This window comes from Pyrgilauda ruficollis, unplaced genomic scaffold (assembly GCF_017590135.1).
Source record: "Pyrgilauda ruficollis isolate IOZ18807 unplaced genomic scaffold, ASM1759013v1 scaffold38, whole genome shotgun sequence".
Classification (NCBI taxonomy): Eukaryota; Metazoa; Chordata; class Aves; order Passeriformes; family Passeridae; genus Pyrgilauda; species Pyrgilauda ruficollis.
In genome coordinates, this window is record NW_024525267.1 from 6,782,704 (window position 1) to 6,800,078 (window position 17,375).

General features: G+C 44.0%; 1 protein-coding gene across 1 annotated transcript in view; it reads right to left on the reverse strand.

Moving 5' to 3' along the window:
* LOC121358221 (protein AHNAK2-like) overlaps positions 1-15,678 on the reverse strand; it is a 38,516-nt gene extending 22,838 nt beyond the window's left edge. The window contains exon 1 of the mRNA XM_041476226.1: positions 15,223-15,678. The gene's annotated coding sequence lies outside the window, so the exon portion shown is untranslated. The remainder of the gene's footprint in view (positions 1-15,222) is intronic.
* Between the last annotated feature and the right edge of the window lie 1,697 nt (positions 15,679-17,375).

Below are 17,375 nucleotides of genomic sequence, written 5' to 3' on the forward strand. Positions count from 1 at the left end.
GCTTCTCTGTAATACGAAAATAATGATATCTAATAGAAATGAGTAACTTTATCATAATGGTCTGTTCACACTCAGGTTAAGCATCTTGTAACTCAGTTAAAACAGGATGCATTCTTTTTGGAGGCACATGGTAAGGTTTTTCTTGATAAACAGCTGTCCTAAATTCAGACTAATTCAAAAGGGAGAGTAAATTACATTTTGCTCCTCAGCCAGCTCAAGAGCTCCACTGAAATAAAAGAGCTTTGTACCAATACAAAGTATAAGGAAACGGAAGATCCTGGAGCTTCAGTTACAGTTTTTGAGATCTGCTCCAAGGTGGCTTCTTCAGAGTCATTTAAATCTGTGCAACAGGAGGACAATCCAGTGGCTTGTCCCCACTCTGAAGAACAGCAACGACCACCTTGATTTGTGGAGCTGTGAAGAGTTTGAGCAAAAGGAAAGAATGGGAGGCACCTGGAGATGCCCTTCAGTCCATCCGCAGGGTTTTCTGCACATCTTTGCAAAGAGTATTTTTAAACCAGTGTGTTTTACTACCTATCTATCTTGTGCTATCTTGCACCCTGCCTGGTGCAATGGCCCCATGAGGACTCTGCTGTCTGAGCAGTGGTTCAGCTCTCTGTGAGCTCTGTGGGCAGCAGAGAGACCACTGCCCTCTCCTAAGGAAGGTGGATTTGCATTCCTTGCACTATGCACAGCTTACAGTCAATAACGCCAGAAAAGGAGAATGATTGCTACCATGAAATTATCCCGTCTAAAACAAAAGGCTCCACCACCATCTTACAGTGACATTTTTAAATACTGCAGTCCCAAAGTCCTCCATGGACTGAGATGTTAACAGGGTTTTAGCAGAGACTGAAATATTTGCTTTATATAGTGGTGTTGGGGCAGTGTTGACAGAATTCTGCAACTACACTGAGAGTAGAATTTGTTTCTTTCTTCATTGCAAATACTTGGAACACTACTTAATCCCACTTTGAGCACTTACGAAGAAGATCTGCTCCCATTTGACCAAAAGAGAGTAAAAGAAAAGCATTCTGCTGACCTTAAAAGACAAATACCCAGAGCCCTTCTTCTTTTCAGAGAAATCAAGTGCAGGGCTTGATGTAAAAGGAGACACATGAGAGAAGAGCAAAGACAAACCCAAACATAAGCCCAGAGTAAGTCAGAGAATCATAGAATCACTGAACGGTTTAGAAGGGACCTTAAAAGATTATCTCATTCCAACCCCCCTTCCATGGGCAGAGGCACCTTTCACTAGACCAGGTTGCTCAAAGCCTCCTGAAGTCCTGCTAACTGAAAAACAGCTCCTTCTACACTTCTATATCAGGGAAATCTACTGTGGAAAAACTACCTCAAAAAGTTTTGAAAATACACCTGGGACAGGGTCTCCAAGTGTGTAGGACCCAGATCCAACAACACTCAGCAAAGCAGAGAGTGAGGGTTAAAATGTAGGATCTCCTGGGACATGTCCTTCTGCTAGGGGGTTGGTTAAGGAAAAAAACTGTTTTTGGAACACAGCTTAGCCAATGCTAGGTCTTGCTCCTGATCCCTGAACTTCTAAAGCCAATTCTCAGAGGGCTCAAGCACACATGTGCAACGTACATGTTGCTGCAGGTTTATCCTCTGCAGCTGGAACCACTGACCCTGTGAACAACTTCTAGACTGGTTGGTACAAGGAGGTTCTGATGGATTTGTTACTCTTATCACTTGGGCAGGTGTGGATATTACAGCTATGTTACTTTGCACACCTCTGCAGCAGGGAAGGTCATGACCACTTCACACATATACCTTCAAAGAGAGGGATCCGAAAATCTATCTGAACAATTTCTAGGGAAGTTTAAGTTCTCCTTGCAGAGCAGTGCCAGCTCAGGGATACTGGAAAACACATTTTTCATGCATATGTTTTTTATTAAATGCAGCTGTCAAAACAGAGCAGGGCTCATGTTCCTGAAAAGGTGCAGGGATGAGAAGACAAATGGTTGGAATAAAGCAGGAATGTGCCTACTCTGCCTAGGCAAAAATCACCACTTCTGTAGAGCCTTCAGGGCAACCTTTAAACTAGCTGGCTCAGGGACTGGTGCTGTAGGATTTCAGTGCACGCCTTACAAACCCAACCAGCTCCCCAGGGAAGCCAGGACTTGCTGCACCAAGCACTCCTCCCGTGCCCAGACCAGCTGGACAGACAGCAGCTCTGCACAAACTGCACCTTCCCAGTGCTGTGGAGGCACAGCCAGACAGGGACTGTCCTCACCAGTGCTCCCTCCCTGCAGACAATGCGTTCCAGGAGTGCTGGCAGTGCACTTACACCATCTACTGCAATCTGGCAACGCCCACCTCTAATCATTTTGCTGCAGTAGAATTATGGAGGTGAAAATAGCAAAGGCAAAGCAAGATTTTACTTTTTTTTATTATAATTTTCCTTTTATTCCATAGATATAGATTCAGATTTTAGCCTCTGATCTAAATTTGTGTCCTGAAGGTGTTCAGCTGAATTTATAACAGTGCAATAGCAGAATCTGGCCATGATCTTCAGACAACAACATCAGTTAAAAGACTTGCTTATTTCTCTATAATGTATTATTTGGGTTTTCTACGATGTTCCTATTCAACCAGGATTATAGTCTAAATGCAATGCAGTTGTGTGGCAACAGTGTACCAGATAAATTCAGCTAACTCTGGGTAATATCACAAAAAAATATGTGTTTATAGCCTCATGCCAGTTTCTGACTAATGCTTTTGTTTGTTGCTATAGCAAACCACACATGAATCTGATAGCCAAAAGCATGTTTATGACTAACCTTAGCTCTCTGGGAATTGAAAATATGGAATAAAAAAATCCCTAAACCACAACACACAATGTGAGGAGAACATGATAGGAAACACCTTTTTTGGCACAAGTTACTATGAACATTAAAAGAGAAGAACATCATAAGTGGAAAACATTAGGAAATGGGAACTGTGGGAATAACTGCCTTTAACCCACAGCAATTCAAATCGAGCTTTCACTTCACATCACAAAGTTGTCTGTGCAGGACTGGAGAACTTTGCAGGAAGTCCTGGCTGCATGCTAAGAGATGGATTTAAGCCTCTGAAATCTGGAGAAGCTTTGTATCACACTTTAAAACACTCAGAGCACTTTACTGGAGATAATTTTTACACCCTGCCTTGACACCTAGGACATGGGTATTCACTTAATTAATTTTTATTACCATTTATGCTTTAGTAGTTTCCAGGAGCCTGTCCCAAGACTGACACCTCATTATGCTGTACAAATACACAACGGAGAACAGTGCTGGCCCCAAAGGGCTTTCTGTTAAACTAACAGAGAGAGCCAAAGGGAAGGGGGCTGGACAGAGGGGGAGGCAGACACAGAGAGGTGATGTGACTGCATCACCCACCCAGGAGAGGTTGAACCCAGGTGTCTTGCACCTCAGTTCAACTGACTGATTCTAGTTGCCAAATATGTTACTGTGAGAAGAAGAATACATTATGTACCCTGCAGAGAAGAGAAAATCAATGCAGCTGAAGGGACACCTAAACTAGGACAGCTTACAACAAAGCTAGAGTACGTCAGGAAAAAATTATACTCATGTTACCCTGTTATTCTTAATAACCTTTCTCCTTTATAGGTTAAAAAAAAATAAAGGGGAATATTGCAGTAGAATGTATACATCAGATCAGTCTCCATCAATGTTTTCTATTGATTTTAATAATCACTGTCTCTAGACTTGAATATTGCATCTTTATTCTCAGATTTGTGCAGTGCATAAAGGCACATGATTACCACTATTCCTGACAAGTTCTTCCATCATACTCAACAGAGTCTTGAGTTCCTGTACAACTTTGTGGAGAGATAAGTCTGCCCAAGCTCTCATGTTCCAGGTATTTCCAGAAGTTTTCATTAAAGACATCTTGACCCACCAGTAGGATCATAAGGACACAGCCATAAATGGAAGCTTACAAAAATCAGTGGGACTTACATGATACCTGCTGATCATCTAATGCCACAGGATCAAATCCTGAAGTATTGATATTTCATTCTGTGCCTACTCAAGCAAGACATCACTTGGCCCCATTGAAACTGATACATGGCATGTCACACTGCATTCGTCTTGTAATTCAGACTGTGATATGGGCTGAGGTCGGCTTTGATTTCATCTTGCAAAATCCAGCAGAGCACACATCACTGCTCATAGCAATCACACCTGCCACCTTGTAAGAGTAAATGCTTTGGGAAAAAAATGCAAGCATTTTGTAGATTAGCCATGAGCTCCATTGGAGGGTACAGTGAGTAGCAAGAAGACATCAGTGTTGTATAAAGTGAGAAACAAAGGCAAATAAGAGATAGGCAGGAATTTTCTGGGAATAGCCCAAGAATCACTGCTGGACTACAGTCGTGGTGGCATGCAGAGGGCCATATATGACTCTCTCTTGGCTTTCACATGCTTTTTCAGTTCTTCACATTTGGCAGAAAATGCATCTTACGAAAAAGAAAAGAAAAGAAAGCTGCCAGCCTTCTTTCCGCCACACTGAAAACCTGAAAACAGCTTTGGGTCCAGGAAGAACAAATACAGAGACCATTTAAAAACAGCCACTTCATTCTCTGTGATTTAGCCCCAAAGCAATTGCTCTTCCCTGGGAGTGGTGTAGAAAATGAAATAGAAGATCATAGATGGAGGTTGCCAACCCAGCTTCAGCTCCAAATTACTTTGTGATGTAGGAGGCACTGGTTACTTGCATTGATGGACACATGTTTATGCAGGCATGGTGCTACTTCAGGAACATCTTTCCCTTTGGGTCTCAAAAGGCACAGCTACCCCTTGCAGCCTCTGTCACACAGACAGCACTGCCTGGCACTTGTTAATCTGCCAGCACATATTAAACTGCAGCATCTTGGTCATGGTCACCAAGGAAGTCCCTCCACCTGCCAAAAGCATCATGTGAAACTAGGTGAGCTCTCCCCACCTTGCAGAAAGTAAGACAGCAAAGTGAAAAAAAAAAAAATTATTTGCTCAAAGTCACAAAGTAAGTTGGCAGCAGAGCCAGCAATAAATACAACCCAGATGTCCTGGATTCCACCTCCTCCCTGCACCATGCTGCCTCTCTTAGCTGGAAGGAAATGTTTTACATTTACTCATCCCTCCTTTTCCTTTGTCAATAGAAATTAAAGCAGGCATCTGACTGCCTAAGTCTTGAATACTCCAATGGTTTCCAAGGCTTGCAGTGAAGTCAGCCAAAATTTCTATTGAATCCAGCCCTAATGGACAACTAAAAGTGATTTCTTTGCCAAGTAGCCTATCAGTGCAAAACTCATTTAAGCACATACTACTTTTATATAGATACGCATTGTGCATACATGTATATTTATATCGTGATTTTGCAAAGAACCACTAATTACAAAACCACAGTTTTTGTAACTGTGATGGTTTTGGCTGAGGCAGAGTTAATTTTTTTTCATAGTAGCTGGTATGGGGCTGTGTTTTGGATTTGTGCTGGAAACAGTGTTGATAATTCAGGGATGTTTTTGTTATTGCTGAGCAGTGCTTCCAGAGTCAAGGCTTTTTCTGCTCCTCACAGCAACCCCACCACTGAGCAGAGTGGGGGTGCAAAAGGAGCTGGGAGGGGACACAGCTGGGACAGCTGACCCCAACTGACCCAAAGGATATTCCAGACCATATGGCATCTGCTCAGCATATAGAGCTGGGGGAAGAAGAAGGAGGGGGAAAGACACATTCAGAGTCACGGCATTTGCCTTCCCCAGTGCCTGTGATGGAGTCGTGATTTCCTGGGGATGGCTGAACACCTGCCTGACAATGGGAAACAGTGAATTAATTCCTTGTTTTGCTCTGCTTTTGTGTGTGGATTTTGTTTTATCTATTAAACTGTTATTATCTCAGCCCATGAGTTTTTTCACTTTTCCTACTGTCTCCCCATTCCACTGAGGGAGGGAGTGAGTGAATGGCTCTGTGGGGCTGAGCTGACACCTGGGGTTAAACCATGACAGCAACTTAACCAAGCAGTGAATAAACTGAGGTACTACTATTTTTTTTTTTTTTTTTTTTGGTACAGGATGCTTTTTCTAAGTATAAATTTAAGACATTAAGACAAGCCTCTATATCTTTTTATTTCATTGAAAGATAGGAAAGTCTGTCAGGATATTTCTTTCATTGAACCCACTCAGGTCTGCCAAAAGACTGATAGCTAATTAATGTTAATTTCCCATCAATTTATTTTGTAAGCAGCATGTCCAAATATTTAAAATTTGCTTATTTAACTATCTATGGTGTCTGTGTGGTAGGCCATGTTCATATATTTTCAAAAAGCAATGTAAATCTCATTCCAAAATATCCTTACTGCTGTCAGCCCAAGGTAAGCCCATGTCTCTGAGCAGTTAAACACACTCTTACCTGTTTTCTCACCCTCAAGGTGAATGCCATTCCATTCTTCCTACCTGTCATCATACAAATCCAACTGGGATTGTAGGTATTGTGCTGCTGTTGCTGTAACTCCACTTCCAACATACAGCTCTGTCTAATGAAGGTCCTTCAGGGGAGCTGGACAGAAGTTAAAAAGAAATGCAGCTTTTCATGCTGCATCCTCCTCTTACCCAAATACTCAAGGGGCATGACAGTGGGAACAAAAACTTCAGCAGCTGCAGGTTGCCTAAAGCACTTAACTCCCTCATTTCTCTTGACTGGAAAACAAATGCCCTCCAGATTTTGCATCCAGGTCTCCTGTCAGAGAGCAGCAGTCTCCTGCTTCTCTGCAGAAGAGCAGCTGGAGATCCACCCACAGCAAGGTCAAAGAGCTCATGGTCTTCTTAGATGCTCTTGTATCAGGTGCCTCCACCATGAGCACTCTGCATGCACCCACATGCTGCATCCACAGCTTTGCTCCAGCCAACAGGGCTTTACTGTGATTGACACTTTCTGAGATCTTCTAGACAATGAAGCAGACAAAAATGCACCTTGAAAAAGCCTTCTTTCTCTGTGGAACTGTTTCTGCTATTTCCTCATTACTGTCACCCCCATTTTGCTCAACTTGTGTGACACAAACCTTCTAAACCCTCCAAGGCACACCTGAGACTGTGTATCACCTAACACAGTGGGGACCTTAACCCGCCCTCAGACTGCAGCAGCAGTAAATGAAGAATAGGTCTTGACAAACATGGCTGGGTTGTGCCATTTTTGTGCAACAACAGTCAGTTTTACAGATTTGAGCCTGTGCTCCTTCCAGAGACACTGCTGCCTGCAAAGTCCCTGTGAAGCAGGAAGCTCTCACTCCTGCTCCTCAGAGCTATTGCAGCCAGGTCAAGGACATTGCTCCTTGCTGCAATCTGTCAGTGCCGATTTAGCAATTCCCCTGAATGCACAGGCTCTGGCTGTCCTTCCCCATGGTTCCAAGTGTGTCTGAGAGCCAAAACCTTATCACAGTCCATCTCTGTCTCCTCACAAGAGCAGACTTATGGAGGAGTTGGCGTGGTCTGTTTGTGCTGGTATGACAGCCAGCTCCTGTTTTGGATTAGAGGATGATGGTTTTCCCTCCCCCTACATCCCTTACTGGGCATTTGAAAGAGGAGGATTTGTGGGGAGGGGAAACATTCATAATGGGGGTTTTCATAGCTCTTTTGCCCTCCCTTTGCTGTGGTGCAAATGAAAGCCCCAGGCCCGTGGGCTGTATCTGTGTGTGCTGTTATGGTGCCCAAACTTTGTCAGCCCAGCCATGAAACAACAGTGTGATAGTGCAGAGGTGTTCATGCAGCACCTGAGCTGTGCTGCAGCTCCCTGCACAGAGGACAGCTGGCAGAGGACCAGTTTCCAGTGCATATCACAACTTGGGGGATCATTGCAAAAGCGCCGCTTCCCTATCAAACGCCAGGGTGGAGATCTGCTGACTCCAATCCCCATCTTTCAGAGCAGGGCAGGGACTGAATGTGAACCAGCAATAAGCTCCAGACACACAGGAGGGCAAATAACTTAATGAAGCACAGTTGAGAATGATGGGGCAGTGGTCAGCAGAAACACCCCAAACACACTGCAGGGTGTCTTGTTGCTGATGTGTAACACAGCTCTGGAGCACCAGCGTCTGACACAACTCCTACAAGGTGTTTCTCCTGGGCTGGAAACTGCTGTGGTTGCCCACATGGGATTTGGCTGCATGAGGCTGTCTCACCCACACTGGTTTTCACTGGCCTGTGGCTGGATGTGTCTGTGTGTGGCCCTGCTGGCTGCTTTTTCAGCACCCCTGAGAAATAATCCAAAATCACTGGTTTTCTTTCCATGTCATTTTCTTCTGTCCCTGCTCTGGGGTTGTCTTTGACTCCATGACTGCACCCCAGGGGTCTGCAGGCACCTTTGGGCAGCCTTGCTGAGGCAGCAGCCTGTGGTAGGGGGGATGTGCTGTGGGCTCCCCTGCTCCCATACCTGTCTTTTTGCCAAGGTATTTTCCCTCAACACTGCCTCTGCCAAGCAGACTGATCCCAGAGGTACCAGCTGCAAAAGACTTCAGGCTTGGCCTGTCACAACCTTCCTTCATGAGTGCTGTAAGAATTTAAACTTTTTGTCAGCAGAAAAAAAGCTCTAAAAACTGATAACAAGAAATCAGATTTTTTCCACAGGTTTTCTTTCCCAAGCCATGCCATCACCTGTGATCCACATCCAACAAGTTAATCTGACTCAGGTGCTTCACCCTCTCTGTTCCAGAGCACCTGCAGTGCCCCTGCTAGCATTGCACCATTTCCCTGCCTGCAACCACCCAACCTGCAGAACCACCACCCTCCCCTCTGCCCTGACATCTGCCTGCCACAGCCTTCCCTGCCCTGCACCAGGTACTGCCCTCCTGGAAAAGCCATGGCTCTATGTTGACAGAGAGGGACTGCAGCATTTTCCTAATCAAGAGGGAGAGGCAGTTCTGAAGTTGTGTGATAACATGCTCTGAGTCCGTGGCTTGACTACAACACCATCTTACAGATGTGCAGTAACTGCTGCTGACACATGTAGCTGTTCATGCTGGCCCCAGAAAGACAAAACACTGCTGCCCTCCCAATATATTTCTGTTGCCAGATTCTCCCTAGCTAATGCTGCTGAGATCCTGCCTGTCTGGGATGCTGTATTTTCCAATACCCTCTGAGCAGCCTGACTTCTGAACAGGGATGCCTCAGGCACCCACATGCCCTCCACACTCCTGGTCCTGCTGTGCTCAGCAGCAGCGGAAGGGAAATGATGATCCAGGTCTCTGGGAGGGGTCCCACGGCCTGGGACTGGCCATGGGATGGGATGTGAGCGGTTCTGCAGGACTGGGGCTGTTCATCCACGGTAGAAAAGCAGACAAAGTGAGAAAGGGAGAGAAGGAGGGGGAAGCACTGGGCAGAGTTCCAGGGAAAATGTTGCTGTGGACAGTTTGCTTGGGCTCCTCAGGGACTCCTGATGGCTGCTCTGATCTCCTCACCATGAGACTCAGGGATGATTTGTTGTCACATGCGCTGAGCACACTGTTTTCTTTCGAAGAAAAAAGCTGGTCTATTAAGGAGAGATTACATTCATGCTTGAGCTTATTTGAAAGTGCTAGGCTTATTCTTTGGGCTTTAAGGTTTATTTAGACTAAATCAGGTTTATATATTTGGTTGGTGAAGCATGCAATGTATACATTATAATTATGTAGGTAATGCACTAATCCCTGTGATGAGCTTTCCTGGCATAACCCAGTACAGTTATCCAAAAGCTTCTTTTTAATCTCTGAGGAAGGATAATTTTAAGAAGAAAAACATGATTTCTCCTGCTATCTCTATCCAAACCCTTTCATTCACAGATTGCTTTTAGACTGACTGAAGCAGTGGTTAAATCCACTGTGAATTTATAATCCAAATACAGATATAAGATCACAGTGCCATTACTAAATTTATTCCTTTCATAGCAGACCTGCGGGGCCCTGCCTCCTTCCAGCTCTGTTGATCACTGGAATGTCCCCTCATAAATACCTGTGTGTGAAGAGTCTGTTTTACACCATTTACATAGTCAATCATTTTCTAGTCTGAGATGTGCCCCCAAAAGGATACTGAGAGCAAAACCTAAGAACACACTACCCATCACTGTTCATGGGAAGCCTGAGTAGCAAGATGGCATCACCATGATCCCAAGTGCTGCATGTAGTCATTCTCATGTGAAAATGCCCAGCTTGCCTCCAGAATGAGCTCTCACTCGCTCTTTAGGCACTGGGCTGGCTGAGATATTCATTCTGCAAACAATTTTTTTTTCTCATAATCAAGGCCATTATGTGAAAAAGTCAGCCTTAAGGAGTGTGAGGACACAGTTCATATAAAAATCAATGCAACCTTTCACTGAAGCATAAATCAGATCAGCTCTGACATATATGAAAATATTTGGGGAATGTTTAATGACATTTTTGTGTTCTTGTAAATTATTTGCTTTCGGTTGATTTTAGAAGCAGGAATAAGGGAAGCTCAGCTCATATCAGGAAACATCAGCAATTGAAACCACCAAGTTTCTCATCATAGTTTCACAGATCTTCATCTCTTATAGACCTTCCAATAAACTCACACACACAGAATCACAGGATCTTTAAATGTGAGAAAGACCTCCAAGATCATAAAGTCCAACCTTTGACCTAATACCACCATACTCTGTTTTCAAGCACATAAAAAAAAAATCAAACCAAATCTTTTGCACGCTTATCTGATCTCTGATCTGAGGGAGAGCTGCTAACTTCTTTGAGGCTCACCAAAACCTAACTAATCTCTAACTAATTTTCAAGATAATGATGCCTAGTCCCACTGAGCCATTTTTCCTCTTCAGAATACAATGCAAGCATTAGTTAAAGCCACTTCTGCTGTGTGGAAAGTTACTATCCTATTTGCTAACTTCAATAATTTTTGCTCCTGCATACATATCCTTTGAGTTTCTTCTACTCAGGCAAAATTCCCATTTTGGAATTCTCTCCTCCAAGTAATAGTGCTAAGGCATATTCTTTGGATTAAAAAAGAATGATGTGAGGAAAAGGAAAGAAAAGTTCCTGCATGTGTTTACTTGAGCAAAAAGTAGAACACTGTGCCTGGCTGACAGTCAAAGGTCCAGGAGCTGGAGTGAATCACACAGCAAGTAAATTAAGAGAGGACCTGCGTAAACCTGATGACATTTGCTTCCTAAAGCTGGTATGGAGTATGGGAGTATGGGAGTATTCCCCACTAGGAAAAGTGGGGATGCCTGGACTAATAAAATGTGTGAGCTTTCAGGATGCACTTCAAGGAGGAATATTTTATATCTACAACAGTTTATTAGACTATTTAGCTAGGACTTGTGGAAATGGGAAGAAGTGCGTGCAGTTTGAAACCTTTGCTTTTCAGTGCTGCCTGGCTGAGGCTGCAAACACACCACTGTTCAAGGGGAGAGAACTGGGAGGTCAGTGAGCAGGTAAAAGGTATTTAAAATCAGAGGGCTACCCATATGGATAAGAGCTGCTCCTCTGACTCTGTGAAAGTCAGGTACAGACCGCAGCTATCAAAATCAAGTAGTGTTTGTTCTCTTAACTACAGAGAAGAAAAAACATTTGCCCAGCAGTGAAGAGCAGTTCCTGTGGCTTTGGAGTCTCGAGCATTTATCAGCAAGCTTGGAAATCATATAAACCTTATCTCCTTGTTCGTGTTTCTGAAAAACAGATAATTCTGCCCCCTGAAGACACTGCTATCTTTATTAGGCAGATGAAGTAGACTTGGTGCCTGCTCTTCTTCAGGCACTTGCATTCCTGCTCCATGGAATTTTACTGGGATTTGGGCCATTACCATGGCCTGGGACTCTCTCCCTTGCAGAGCTGCCGTCCTTTACTGATAGGTCCTCTATCAATTATCTTGGCCTATTTATTACTTACATGCCATAGCTCCCTTAGCACATTTTGACTTGTTTCACTCTGAACTCACTATTTTCACTTGCCACTCTGGACTACACATTTGGTCATCCCCTTCTGTGACAGAAAACTGCAGACATTCTCTGCAATAAGTCAGCGGTTACTTTCAGGCATTTGGCTACCTATAGTCCCCTTTCAGGAAGTAAACATGTTTGTAGGAAGTATTTAGTAGGTGAACAGCCCTCTCCTAGCCTGAGGTTTTGTTTTCTAATGTGAAATAATGAATTCCAGCCTTGACTCTGAAATCCGGAGTGAAATGAGCAAACATGTAGATTTAGCAAATTTTGCTTGGAGCAGGCATAACCCTCCCACACTGGGGCTAGGTACAGCTGCGGGTCATCCAAAGGACCCTCCCTGCCACAAGGATGTTGCCTCGATTCCTGCAGTATGTGGAGAGATGGCAAACTAGTTTTGGTCGGGTTTAATCCTAGCTCCACCAGGAGCTGAATCCCCTACATCGCTCAGTGCTGCTCCACCACTTGGCCCTGGAGGGAAAAGCCTGCTGGGATGTTACACCTAAGGGAAGCAGATAAGGCAGCAGTTGTTAGCTGGCGTTGTCAGGAAAACAGTTTGTTGGTGCACTGGGGGTCAGGGACATGGCAAACTGCCTGAGAGCAAGTGCTTGTCCTTGCTGGCTCTGCCTGTGCTGGTGCAGAGGGCCAGGCCCCCCATCACTCCTAACAAGGTTAATGGTGAGGCTTTTCTCAGCCTTAGTGGTTCAGATTGTACCTGCAATACAGAGCCCACAAACACTGAGAGATGTTTCTCCAGAGGAGGAAACGCTGGGTTTTTTCAGGGCATATTTTGCTGTTTCCAAATGTAAGCAACATTACGGAAGGCAAAAATAGCTAGATGTAAAAAATTAGATTGACTCTATTTACTCAAATATTTACTCAGGTTATAAGCTTTCACACCTTTCAAATACACTGCTTTGTATTCTAATTATTTCGGTCTCTGAATGTGAGGAATCCTGGGAAAAAATCTTATTCTAATCCCTCAGTGTTTTACACTTGTATAGGATGAACTTACTTCTTTGCCCAAGTAGAAAACTTGAGGAATAACAACAACCCAAATCTCTGAGTATATTTGGAGATTCAAACCTTCAAATCCACAATCATGTAAGGCACGACATGTCACTAAGACCCTGATGCTCCCTCCACTCACGTTAAGTGAAATGCCCCTGAAGTTCATGGTGTGGCTTCCTGGAGAAAGGTGTGTCCAAGCACAGGGCACTGAACCCCCTGAAGTCAACAGGAGGTTAACTCAGATTGCAGCTATTCCCAACAACCACGTGTTACAGACTGCTGGATTTTGTTTCAGTGATGAGCTTCAAGCACAGCCAAAAGCGAATAGAGGCACGTTGACCTCATAGTTTTGTGAATACAGACTGAGAGTCCAAGACAATTAAAAGCAGGGAATACGTGCCATCTCCAAACCCCTGGGCAGCCACTGCCAGGAGTTACCGCTGCCCCGTCCGACTGAAAAGACATTAACACCCGCTGCAGAGGAGCTTGGAAGGCAGCCATCCCCAATGGATTGCTTACGAGCACTGACTAGAGTCAAACTGACTTCAGTCAAGAGATTTACACAAGCCTCATAATCTAATAGTAGAGTTTACTTTACGAGAGTGCCACACCAAAGATAGTAAAATGCAGTTTTAGCTAACAAATCTACATGCTTGCACAGAAAAGCTACAGCCATCATGGAGCATGTCAGCACTCAGAGTGCCTGGCGCAGATTTAGAGTTTTCAGTTTATTGCTGAAGAGTTATTGTTAACTCCATTGTTATACACTTTCTGCAATTAAAAGTCCCAGTCACACTTATCATTTTTAAACATAGCTAATAAAACCCAATAAATCCTGAGATGTTAGAGGTTTTCCCATGCCGTTAAACATCTGACTTTTTTTTTTATGCTGGATTTTTGACCTATGTTAGGATAGATTTTGGAAGTAAACTGGCTGTTGTAAGCTGCTTTACTTCTGATTTGCTTAGATCTGCCAAATTTGTCATTTTTATTATAGTAAGAGTGAGGCAATACTTAGACCTTTTCCCTCATGCTTGCAACAGGTGATCATACAGCGTCTCTTACAAGTCATCTTCCAACCTTCTGTGCTCTTTGTGTCATAAATTATAAAGAATAATGGTTTTTGTTTGTTTGTTTTGTTTTAGCAATGACTTTTGGGCTTTTGTCTCATATGAGTAATGTTTTCTCTCTTTTCTATCAAAGCTTGGAGAGAATGGACTTTTCATTTTCTCTACAGGTTGTTAGAGTTACAAGTTCTGACCATCTGTATTCACACGTTCAGAAAGGTATCAGGGTACATGGATGAACCCAGACAGGTGGACAGAATAATTTTACCCTGTGTATTTCCCAGCACTTCATGAACTAGCCTCAGCAGCCTTGCAGTGAGCACTTCCAGGATCCAGCTTCTACTGACAAGGTTATGGATCTGCTTTTTGAATGCTTCAAGGTTAATCTTAGTCTCAAATTCCATGAACATTCAGAGATCCTAATGCCAAGTCAGTATATATATGTAGTGCAAATAGTATCTATTGAGATATAATATCCACACAAATAGTATTCCTCTTATAGGAGCAGAGATACTATAAAATCCAAACATATCTAGGATAAGAACAAATAACAGAAAACTCATACTCATCAGAATCAACCTCACTGTAAGAACATGGCTCTTTGCACCCTGAAATTCATTACAACTATTGGGATTGGCTCTTTGCACTACAAAAGAGTTTCACTATCTTTGAGATCGTTCCGATGGGTTAAGTATACAGACAGAGGAAGTAAGGAAAACAACATGCGTGATCTGGAATAGAGATTACTGAATGGAGGGGTGTGTATACACTAAGAACCAACATCCCTCTGAAAGCTTTGGGAGGCTTAGAGGCTTGAAACCCCCTATGTAGAAACGTGGGTCAGAAACTTTTTATCAGGGTGAGCAGAGTTGTGCATCCCTGATCTCACCTCTTCCCATACACAAGAAAGGGGCCAAGTTTTACACCAGGTGAGATGCACCTTAGTTGAAGCTCTGGGCATACTTTTCCCCAGCAGTGTCATTTAACACACATCTTCAGGTTTTGCTTATCAAGTACAGGAGCTGGGAACACTGTGTCTTTAAAATTGTAAAGTTTCTGTACCAAAGGATACAAAATGCTCACACCCACATCTCTCTGCATTTTTAAAAGCCCATCATCTACTGCAAACTTTTGCAATCTGCACCAGAGATTTCATAGAAAGAAAGAAAGAAAGAGAGAGAGAGAGACGTTTGGGTTTTAAGAAAAAAACTTACCAAAAACAACTGAAGTTCTCTAAAGTTGCCCTGAAGTTGAAATAGCCCAGAACACCCGTGCAGAGCCTGCCTTAAACTCTCTCTCTTTCTCACTCCCCCTCTCTCTCCAGCAATTGGAAGGAGGGCTGTGCTGAAATTCAGCAAACAATTTTCCTTCTATGTCGGCCGGGGCGTTCCTCACGGGCAGAAAGGGGATGGCTGAGCCTGGGTGAGGCTCGCTGCTATCCCCAAGGCAAAGAGCACTGTCGCAGATTACACAGCCTGTGAAATCCAATCCCTTTCTCTGCTCAGGCAACAGCTGTACGGCTTCAGCTGAGGCGGGAGCAGGGGATAGACCCTGGGCTTGGTGCTGGTCAGGATTTCCATGTCGGGGGACGCTGAGGAATGGGGGCACAGGGGTTTCCGTGAGCTCCGTGTCCTCTCCCAGCTTGCTGCCTGCAGCTGCAGGCACGGGCGCTCGCAGGGTGGAGATGCGGGGCAATTTCCGCGGGACTGGAAGTATATGGGATGTGGGCGCCCGAGCAAAACAAACATCTCTTTTCCTGAAATTCATTCCCAGCCTTGCTCCAGGACATAACTGGGTAATTAGCGTTGTAGGTATCGGTAAATTCTCATGCAGGCATGCACACACGCAGGATGCAGCCTGTCAGCCTGTCACAACAGCGCGGCTCAAACGCGATTCGAGGCTGTCCCAGTGTCCTCTCTAAGTTCGTTTTTCCTTGTCACTTTTAGTCAGCTGTTTGATTGTTTCCGAAAGCCCCCAGAAAGCTGAGCTGACAGTGCTTGCACCGAGGGAAGCGCTATGGTGGCTGGCAAGGTGAGAGTGCCAGTGCTTAGCGCTGCGTTCAGCGTGTGCTGATACTCTGCACTTGAGGGAAGCTGCTTAACCCAGCAAAAACGTATTTATGATAACTCCCTCTCACCTGTTTCTATTTCACCCCATGTAAAGGATAGAAATTTGTAATACAGCTAAGATTCCTCTCTCCCCAAGGAATTCCACTGATCCTTTGCCTCCCCCTCCCAGAAGCTTTAAGAAGTCACAGCAACAGATTTCAGCCCGGGTTTCCGTGTTTCACAGAAGCATCTGGCTGCTGGTTTGATTCTGTCAAACAGGGGTGAGGTGAGAGAAGGTGCAAAATACAAACAACACATGAGTAGCCCTGGGAGTGTCCTGCAATTGCTCCGGCTGCTGTGCCAACACCCAAGAGCAGGTAAAAAAACATTCCAGCCAAAGGAGAAGGGAAACCCCTGTGTTTACAGAGCAGCCTGGTTTCGTGACCAGGCAGATGCTGTCCTGGGGGGTTTTGTGCTGTTAGTTCTGAATAGGTTTTGATACCTGAAATTCTGCAGATGTTGGGTTTCTGGACCCAAGTTTGGAATGGGCTCACATGGTTTTCACAGAGGGTATTTGAAAATCTGAGAGGGAAAACTGAGTGTGTATCTCTGATTCCATCCTATGTGGGTGCTTAACAGACATTTTATGAAAACAGGGTCACACAACTACAGTATTTATAGTAAAGCCAATTATTTAACTTGTGCAATTAAAGTATATTATTACATCTAATTATACATTATATATTAATTACAGATCATGGATATAACTTAATTTAGAAATACTATATGCAATTTTATCTAATTAATATATACAGTTTTTCAACACATGAACTGAATAACACTTCAGCAATTTTGTCTATTTATTATGTGATTCTATTGTATATCTATACAAAATAAATAATATATAATCACATATAATGTGTGATTATATATCTATAATCATATATAATTAATATAAATATGTTGTGAAGCAGTATGCAGTGCACATGCAACCTCTGCCATCTTGTGAGCGTGGCATCCACATAAAGAATTAAAAGCAGTTGTTGGCTGTAGCCACTGCAAGGTGGTAAGGCTGTGAAGGAGGAAGATGAGGCAATGGGACAGTGTCAGCACAGGGGACATGAGAAGGTGGCACCTGAAGTGTTGAAGGCCAGGCTGGGTGGGGTTTGGAGCAGCCTGACCTAGTGGAAGGTGTCCCTGCCCACAGCAGGGGCTTGGAGCTGGATGGTCTTTAAGGTCACTTCCAACCCAAACCATTCCATGATTCTGTGTTTCAAGCAAGATGTCCTGCAGCTGCCTCAAGGATGGAGGTGCCAGAA